General features: G+C 46.9%; 1 protein-coding gene across 1 annotated transcript in view; it reads right to left on the bottom strand.

Annotated features, from left to right (window-relative positions):
* CACNA2D4 (calcium voltage-gated channel auxiliary subunit alpha2delta 4) overlaps positions 1-10,343 on the bottom strand; it is a 174,845-nt gene that overhangs the window by 63,466 nt on the left and 101,036 nt on the right. The gene's annotated exons all lie outside the window — the stretch shown is intronic.

Below are 10,343 nucleotides of genomic sequence, written 5' to 3'. Positions count from 1 at the left end.
TTAGCCATTAGCTGTACAGGGTCTAAGACACACAGATGAGTAGTTTACATTCCATTCTGCAGAGGGCAGTGGTACACATATATACAGAGTTAATTACTTACTCTTCTTAGTCCAAAAAAACCCCTCAAGTGTCTGGAATCTCACAGGAGTTCAAATCCCACTGCAAACGCTAGTGTAGCAAACCCATGGCAACCTGTGGACTTCACAGTGGTCACTACAATGCTCGCAGTGGTCCTTCTGATCCTGGTGGTGAAAGTGGTGGACAGAAGCCAGATGCTCCTGGTTCTGAAAGAACTAGGCAAAAGCAACCCTGCTTCCCCAAACGCATGAACCACGGGAGCTAAAGGAGAATCTCCAACAGCATTTAACAACATAGTATCTGTGCTACATCCTTTAGCAATTCTGATTCCTTCCAGTCCAGGGCAAGGGAACACCTTTCTGGACACCTCACAGGCTGAATCTTTCCCACTTGAGGGGGTAAGTGTGTCTCATGGACTCTTTCCTACTTCAACAATACCAGCTGCACCTCTTTAAAGCAGGTCAGTTCTAGTCCCGCGAACCATCAAGGAGCCAGGCTTTGAGGTGAAGTATCTTCAGGCTGAGATTAAGAGTATGGCTGGTGTTCTGGGAAAGAAGACGAGGAATGGATGGATCTGATCGCCTGATAGACCACTAGGTGAATTAGGTAAGGATACCATATCTGTCTGGGCCCTGTTGGGACTATTCATATAATTCTGGCTTTGTCATGTCTAATTTTGTTGATCACCTTCAAGATCAGTGGTATTGGGGGAAACGAGTATAGAAGGTTTCTTGTCCATGGAATGATGAAGGCATCTCCCAAAGAGAGCCCTCCCCCTTAAGAAAAGGTGTTTGCATTGCCTCTTGGTCACTGTGGAAAAGAGGTCTATTTCTGGAACCTTCCAAGTCCGAAAAATTTGACTGAGAAGCTGAGGATTCAACTCCCATTCGTAGTCCTGGAAGAAATGCCTGCTGAGGTTGGGTTCTGTATCCTGGAAGGTAAGCTACTGAAATAAGCACAGAATTGGCTATGCACCAGTTCCAGAACTTTACTGCTTTAACACAAAGAGAAGGGGACTTGGCACCTCCCTAGCAGTTGATATAGAACATGCAAGCTCTGTTGTGTGTGAGAATCTTTTTGGACTTGTCCTGATGACAGGCAGGAAGTGGATGCAGGCGTTCCTGACTGCCTTCAGTTTGAGGAGGTTGATGTGTAGCCATGTCTCTTGGACAGATCATTTGCCCTGGACAGTGAGGGTCCCCAAGTACAGCCCCCAGCCCACTAGAGGTGCATCTGTCATTACAGTGATAGAGGGAGGAGGTTGAACAAACGAAATCCTTGCACAGACGTTGTTGGGATTCCTCCACCAATTGAGAAAGTCTTGAACCTGATGAGGGACTGACACTAATTTGCTTATGATGTGTTTTTTCAGAGTATAAACAGTTCTGAGCCAGTCCTGCAAGCAACGAAGGCAGACCCTGGCATATGGCTTCACAAAAGTGCAGGCTGCCTGCCATGTGTCTGAGTAATTGAAGACAACTTCTTACTGATGTCTGTAGACTGATGAAACTTTGAGATGAGATTTGCTAACATCAAGAATCTGTTGGGGGGAAGATAAGCCCTTACTGATATGGCATCCAAGTAGGTTCCTATGAACTCTATTCTTTATACTGGGCTCAAAATGGATGCCCTCTGCATGACACTGCTGTAGAGATGGATCGAGTGGCAGTGTTGGCCACATCCAACAAGGCCTGTAGTGATGTTCTAGCTAACAGCTGACCCTTGTTAATAATAGCCTAAAACTGGTCATGCTGATCAGCCAGCAGATGCTCAATAAAGGTAGTGAATTTGGTATAATTTGAGTGAATGTATTTAGCCATGAGAGCTTGACAGTTTGTGATCCTAAACTGAAGAGTCATGGATGAGTAGGTCCTTCTGCTGAACAGATCAAAACATTTGTGGTTCTTATATGGTGTGTCCTTTGCATGATGTTGTCTGTCACTACCTCCACAACCAGGGAGTTCAGTGTTGGATGGGGGAACAGAAATTCAGTCTTTAGCTGGGACATAGTATTTCTTATCGTCCTGTTTACACATTAGCAGAATCATCGCAAGGATCTCCCAAAGGGATTTTGCAGGATCCGACAGGGCCTCATTAATAGGCAGGACAACTTGGGTAGAAGGAGTCCATTAGAGGATGTCCAGGAGCTTACATTGTGACTTCCTGACCTCTTCCAAGGGAACTGGAGATGAATCCAAAATATATTTAATTAAACTCTTGAAAGTTTCTGAAGTCATCAGCCACAGTTGATGGAGGAGGCATAACTGCTTCATCTGGGGAAGATGAAGAAATACTGTTTGGGGACTAACTTGTTTATTTGTGCCCTGGCCTCCTGCTCCTCAAAGGATTCTTATGCCTCAGGTAATGCCTCAGGTAATGGAGGAGGAGCAGATGAAGTAGGGGAACATCTCTCCTTGTATTCCCCATAAGAGGGCCCAGGGACATGGGAAAATTGCTGATCACATGCAGCCCAAGGATCCTAGTATAGCCATTGGGGAGGTCCAAAAGAAATTGGTGGGTGGCATCTAAGGGTGCTCAAACCAGGTTAGGGAAACACAAGCCTGTCTTTGGTGCAACTCCCCGCCCTTGTCAAAAGCATCAGGATGGAAATCCCTTGTCTGAAGTGCTGGGGAACCCTGGATTGAAATATTTGAATTGGAGGAAAATACCTCCTCTCTGAAGGTCTTGGAGAATCAAGTGAGAGCAAGGAAAGGTCCCACCTCAGTGACTGTGCCTGTCTCGGTGCCAATAACCTCTTAGTACTTACTAAGAAGGGAGACTCCAGCTCCTCAAAAACAAGTAGATCCCTTGAGAATCTGAACTCCTGTGGTACCGGGTGGGTTTGAAGAGCGGGGCTCTGTACTGTTGTCAGTACCGAGAGTGTGTGCTCTCTGACAAGTCCACTCTGGTCAAAGTAGTTGGTACTGAAGAGGATACCTTGGGGTGCACCAAAACTGTATGAGAGGCATGGTGTCTTTCTGGTACCATGGCCGTCTTAGTGGCTGACTTATATGTAGATGGCACCAAAGGAGTTGTGGATTCCATTCTCTTAGAAATGGAATGCTTTGACAATGCAATGCCTTGCTTGTGTGGCAGCGAAGGTCTAGGTCCCGAGGCACGCTTGCTGCCTTTTTCCTCTGCTGAGCTGGGCACAGGATCAGTACAAAGAGTGTTTGGAGCCTCAGCCATAGTCAGGGTAGGACACGAGACCTCCACTGCAGTCTTGCTCCGCAGGGACTGATGTCTTTTTGAGGTGGACTCTTTCTGTGGAGATTGACTCAGTTTTCTGTGGGTCTTCTCTGTGGATTTATCTCAGGTAGACCCAGGTGAATGTTCCAAAGTTGACAGGGCATTGTTTTCAGTCAGTGACTGATGTTCGTGTGTGTGTGTCTCCTGCTTTGGATCTGAGGCCAACTGGAGAGAACGCTCCACCATTGAGAGTCTCACTTTTAGCTCTCAATTTTTCTTGCCTTGCTCTTAAAAGCGGCGCAGATGGAGCACTTTTGTGGGGTATGTGCCCGATGCTGACCAGGATGGCTTCCCAGCAAGAGATGTATTGCTCAAAGCTTGGCATACCCCAGGGCAACAGTATGTAGCAGTGCAGCAACACACTGCCCCATGCGCAGGCAAACTACAATTTAGTCCACAACATTTGCTTTTTCCATGTACATACCTGGGAATCAGCTTGTTCGCTACAACATTTGCAGAAATAAACACATAAAGGGTATAAAAGGTGAAAATTCAGGTTTTTAGCTGAGTAAATATTCATGGAAGAAGCACCGAGATCTTCACTCAGCTCTGCATAAAGCTCTGGGGAAATATCCAGAGTAACAATAATGCTTTGCATTTCTATAGCAGTTGCCTTCTGATGCTCTCTGTGGGCTTTGTGAACATTAAAGAATCTAGCCTCATATGCCAGATAAGTATTCATGATTACTCCTTAAAGATGGGCAAACTGAGGCACAGAAAGGCTAGTACAAAGTCACCAAGGGAGTCGTGGACATGGCTGGGAACAGAACACAGGGGCCAGGTTCTGATCTCACTGACACCTTGTTTTATGCTAGTATAAAACTATCGACTTCAGGAGTGTTACTCTTGATTCACACCAGTGTTAATGAGAGGAAAATCAGGCCCTAGGTCTCCTGACTCCCTCTCTGGTACTTGAGCCACAAGCTTATTCTCTGTCTCCAAACAGTCTCTGCATTCTCTCTCATGCCTGGTCTCAACAGCGTATTTTCAATCCTCTCCCTCCCTGCATGGTCTCTGCTGGTTTAAATCTCTCCTTGGTCTCAGTGCCTTTGATTTTTCCCTTCACTCTATCCCTCTCACGCTCTCATTTTTCTTTTCTTAGTAACGGATCACCCCCTTTCTGTGACACTCTCTCTGACCAGCTGCTCTTCAGATTCTCTCTTCTCTGATCTCCTCAACTGTCACTTCTCAACTGCAGCACAATGTTCGAGCCCCCACATCCCACCTGCCTTTTAAAGGGTTTATCATAAGCAGGGGGCTTCCCCCGCAGGCCCAGACACAGCACTGATGTCAGCAGGGGGTGCTTTGAGCAGCTTGCAGTCAGTCCCTTCCCAGCTCCAGCTGCTCAGCCGCTCCCCTGCTGGCTGCCTGCTGCATTGCAGTAGCAGTGGCTGCTTTATTGCTGGCTTCCTTGCCAGGCTGTGAGACGCCAGGGAAAGCACCACAGGCACTTGACTGGCTCTGCCTGAAGCTAGGGAGCAAAGTATAGCCCACTGCTTCCACGCATAGCCACCTAGAGTAGCTCAGGCTAGGCGAAGAGAAGAAGTTACGAACCAGCAACCAGTCAAAGCTCCCTAATTCTCTGCCCCAGCTCTGGTACAGGTTAGAGCAGGTGAGAGCTAACTGTGGACCTCTGTCATAAATATAAAGGGAAGGGTAAACACCTTTAAATCCCTCCCAGCCAGAGGAAAAAGCCTTTCACCTGTAAAGGGTTAAGAAGCTAAAATAATCTCGCTGGCTCCTGACCAAAATGACCAATGAGGAGACAAGATACGTTCTGAGCTGGGGCGGGGAGGAAACAAAGGGTTCTCTCTGTCTGTGTGATGCTTTTCCCGGGAACAGAAAGGAATGGAGTCTTAGAACTTAGTAAGTAATCTAGTTAGAAATGCGTTAGATTCTGTTTTGTTTAAATGGCTGATAAAATAAGCTGTGCTGAATGGAATGTATATTCCTGTTTTTGAGTCTTTTTGTAACTTAAGGTTTTGCCTAGAGAGATTCTCTATGTTTTGAATCGGATTACCCTGTAAGGTATTTACCATCCTGATTTTACAGATTCTTTTACTTTTTTTTCTTCTATTAAAATTCTTCTTCTAAGAATCTGAATGCTTTTTCATTGTTCTTAAGATCCAAGGGTTTGGGTCTGTGTTCACCTATGCAAATTGGTGAGGATTTTCATCAAGTCTTCCCCAAGAAAGGGGGTGTAGGGAGGATTTTTGGGGGAAAGATGTTTCCAAGCGGGCTCTTTCCCAGTTATATATATTTGTTAGATGCTTGGTGGTGGCAGCAATAAAATCCAAGGGCAAAAGGTAAAATAGTTTGTACCTTGGGGAAGTTTTAACCTCAGCTGGTAAAAATAAGCTTAGGGGGTTTTCATGCAGGTCCCCACATCTGTATCCTAGAGTTCAGAGTGGGGAAGGAACCTTGACACCCCCCATAAGCTACTATACACTAGCAGGGAATAGCTGGAGTGCAGTGTGCTCCAGTCACTCTACCTCTCTGCCCCCAACAGGCCCCGTGCGCCAGAGGCTGTGAGAAGGGAGCTGTAGAAACTAGCTATGCCAGCTGGAGACTTCCCTACGCTGGATGAATCCTCAGCTGGGGACCTGTGGGTAATTTCTGCTCCCTTTGGACTGCCCAAGTGATGCAAAGGGAGTGGATGGGGGAAGACAATTTGCTCAAGAATATTGATTGTGGCCCCTTGTCCTTTTTAAAAATGGTATATCTGGCTCTCAAGATTAAAAGTTTGGACACCACCATTTAGGGTAAGGCTCAGAGCCACAGGGGAGTCTCTCTCTCACTTTTTCCAGTGGCAAAAAAATTATATTAAGACACACAGCAACTGGATTCCACCCTGTGTGTGAGAATGGAATTTTCACCTTCAGAAGCTATTCCCTGGAGAGCTCAGGGAGTTGGAAGCTGCAAGGGCCCTGCAGTCTGATTCCATCAACTCCTGATGTGGCCTTAAATTTGTCACTCTGACCCTCCATCCATACTGAGTAGAAAGGTGGAACCTATCTGAAATGCAGCTCCTTTTACTAAGTTGAACGATCTCAGATAAAAATGTTTCCCCACAACCCAAATTCAAGTGCAAAAATATGCACCCTTCATCAGCAGCCTTGTCTCAAAACACACAGGCAGCTTCTGAGACTTACAGTTACCATTTGAGACCAGCATTTTCTTTGTAAGTAAGTGACCGCTCTCCTCTACAGATGTATGAAAAGTGATCTAACACACCCTATGCCATAGATCAGGTTCCCTTTGCATTAGAGTGTGGTCCTGGCATGGATAACTTCATACCTTCAATGTCCTATGAAAGTCTGAGCCTAGGTTGTGGGAGGGCTGGCGGGTTGGGAGTGGCGTGAGGTCACATGGTGAGATAATGTACTGGCTTTTCATCTACGCTGAGAACTGGTTCAAATTCTGCTTGGGCAAGAGTGTAATGCCACCTGCCTGGCAGTGTACATGTTTTCACATAGACCCTAAATGTGAGGGAGTGCCTGTCTCTATTTACCAGTGACCATAGACAGCTAATCACTAGAAATTTGTCACCAACAATCTGTCTGAACACTCACAGACCAGCCACCAGCCATGAACATGCACAGATCTCATACTGAGCACCCTCTAACCCCATGGATACATGAACGTACACAAATATATATGTGCATATACAGATACACATACACCTATGTATGGTCATACAGGCACCAGTGCATTTATGCAAGTGTGCACACACCCTCAATGCATGTATGTATGTCTGCACTCTGCAGTACCTACATGCATGTAGACACCCCCCCCACCACACTCACACCCCTCCGTGCACACATGCACACACTCACCAGGCACACACAATGCATTGTTACATCTCCCCCATGTACACAAACAGCTGACAGTCATATACACCTCTCCCCCCATGTCCATAAACACACAATATGCTCACACATGCTCAGGTAGTGTCATGCATACACATACATTCCTAGCTCCTGCAGTTATGCAGGAGTTAATGCAAGGAGGAAATGGAAAGGAAATTAAAAGCGAAAAGTTGAAAGCCCAGCACATGATTCTTCTCCCAGCACATCTGTGAATCCTGGAGCGCGAGGGTAATTGTCTGCAATGAGTCAGACCAAAGGCACAAGGAAATAGTTGCCATAGCAACCCCCTCACTGCTCTAATTCAGCTTGGAATTAAAATGATATCAAATAATTTGCAAGCAAAGGGAATGTGGCAAAGTCACCGGGTGCCAATCTCCAAAGTCCAGCTGTACGTGAGCCTCTCCTGAGCCAATATCAAGGGCTCCTTTCCGTTCAAGCATGGCTGCAACAGCAATCAGAAGAGCCAGAAAGGGGAGTTTGATGGATAACCCTTGGCCAGGCAAGCTCTGCTGTGCATAGGCAAGAACTGGCTCCTGGGCTGGAGTCCCACACTAAAATGGGCTTCAAACCAATGGACGGAGGGGGACAGATTTCCCAGGGAAATGCCCCCCCCACCAGTTTCTAAATGAAAAACCCATCTCAGTCTACCAGCCAGCCTGGCCCTTAGAAAAAAATTACCCTGAAGGAGGATCATCCCAGCCAGCCAGAATGCAGGGATGCTGCACAGATATTGATCCTCAGTATCAGGGTTATTTCTCTGTTATGCACAGCCTTGTACTCTGATTTACATAAATGCATGCTTTCCTCCCAGAATAAGTGGTGCAATGTGCAAATCTCTGCTCAAACTGGCTGAGGGGGTCTGACTGCTATTATTAAATATTTACCACGGCAGTAGTGACCAGTGGCCCTGGTCAAGATCAACACCTGCTAGATGCTAGAATACTGTTGTACAAACACACAGGGAAACAGTCACTGCCCTGAAGAGTTTACAATCTAAAAAGAGAACAAATGGCTAACAGGAGGAGGAAAAGAAAACAACAGACATACAAGCACAGCCATCAGCATGATAACAGGAGCCTATCTTGTTAGCTGGGGGGGAGGGAATTGTTCTTTGTTGCTAACATAAGTGACCCATACTTTAGTATGGGATCCTGGGCCTAGCTGCCACTTGCTCTATTTTTATTGCTTACTTTATTCATCCAAGCCTAATGTTCCTTGTTTGGTATTTGAACTCTTATTAGGCGTGGGTTTTACCATAGCACGTAGCCATCCTAGTCATGGACCTGGACCCCCTTGTGCTAGGTACAAACACAGGACAAAAGGATCGGTCCTGTCCCCAAGGGGCTAACAATCTAAACACAAGACAAGAGGCAGAAGATGGATACAGACCAATAGGTGATTACAAGGAAGAAATGAGGCAATACTGGTCAGCATGATCAACAGTGGCATTTGCACAGCAGCATCCCCGGGGCTGCTGAGGGCTAGGTCAGCCGTAAGCTGCTCTAACGTAATAGCCCCCAAAGGGCTGTTCTGCCAGCTGGGGATTGCTGGAGTGCAGCAGTGTTCTAGCCCCACCCCTTGCCCCACTAAGTGCCGTTCCCAGGCCCAACTGCTAGCTTCCAGGGCACTGCCCTTCTAGAGTCTATGGAACTACTGCTCAGCGCACTGAAGTGCTGTTTTCCCCACTCCGAAGTTGACTGCCATGCAGGTGTGGAAGAGGGAGAGGTTTGTGGAGCTGCTCAGGGATTGGGTGGTGGGCAGGAGGGAGTGGCATAGAGATGGAGGAGGCAGACATAGCAGCAGCAGGTGATGGGCCGGGAGTGAGTTGCCCTTTCCCTTCTCCGCCCAAGGTACCCAGGGATTCTGCTGCTTTCTCTGCCAATGGAGCGCAATCCACCTGGCGCACCAGGCTGCCTTACATCCAGGTAACACCCCACCAGTGCAGAGAAGTCCCTGCCCTAGAGCAACGATGTCACCCGCTGCAGCTGACGATGACTGCGGGGGAGGGCACTGCTTCAGAATACCGCAGTATCTATTTGTAAGAACTGGTCTACACATGTTTTTTTTATCACTGTAACTATGTCAGTTTCTGAACCAATATAATTGAAGTGGTGCAACCCTCTAGTGTGGATGCAGTTATATCAGTAGAAAGGTGCTTATGTCCATCTCACTGATTCCTATAAGTTTTAGCCTCTTTATACCAATATAACTGCATCCACACTAGACAGTTGTATTGCTTTAACAATACTGGTTTCTAAAACCGCATCCCTGTAGTGATGCCACAGCAACAGAATGGCTGATAAAGACACCTGCACCTCATCTCCCTGCCAGCAGTAATACACATCATACAGCCAAGAGTGAGGGTGGAGGGAGACTTTAAATTGGTGAGCAACCGCTTTTCAAATGAAAGGCTTCCCACAGCTGTCCTTATGACTTAAGCTCGATTTCAACTGGTGGCCTAGAGGTGAATGATTTTATATCCTATCAATCTCCCAGACCAGTCAGCTTCAAACACCTTTTGAAAATCTTACTAAGCGCTTTTGAAAATCTGGCCCCAAGGATGAGTGCTGTGCCCTTCATCCTGCTGAACCTCAGGTCGCCTTCTGTAAAATGGGGAGAATAATCCTTCCTTCTCCCACCCTTTGTCTGCCTTCTCTCTTTAGACTGAGTGCTCGGGGGCGGGGCCTGTCTCTTACTATGCCTATGTGCAGTACCAGTTTTGGCTGGGGTCCTTAGGCACAAGTGTAATGCAAACATTAAAAGATGCTAGTTTTGAATTTAAACAGAGAGGAAGATTATAGGATGAAGTCAAACAAAACATACCCTTAGCTCCTGAATCCCTATTTTGATGCCCTGTCAGTTCCGCTGGGCAGCCCAGGACTTTCCTTCATGTCCCAAGACTTTGCAGGTCCCAGCTTGGCTCCCATCCCTGACCCATGGCAACAACAGCAAGGAGCGCTTGAAAAGAAGCCCATATTTGTTCATGCTGTGAAAGGAGATCATATGCCAACCAAACAACACACTCGAGGAGAAGGTCATGCAGTAAAAAGAGACGTCACAGGCAGCCCAGAGAGACAGCTAAACTCCCGTTCAGCCTCCAGCAGCTGCACTGGGACTCTAACTCACTAAAGGAATATGTCAGCAGC

This window comes from Lepidochelys kempii, chromosome 1 (genome assembly GCF_965140265.1).
Source record: "Lepidochelys kempii isolate rLepKem1 chromosome 1, rLepKem1.hap2, whole genome shotgun sequence".
Classification (NCBI taxonomy): Eukaryota; Metazoa; Chordata; order Testudines; family Cheloniidae; genus Lepidochelys; species Lepidochelys kempii.
This window is presented reverse-complemented; position numbering and strand designations above follow the sequence as displayed.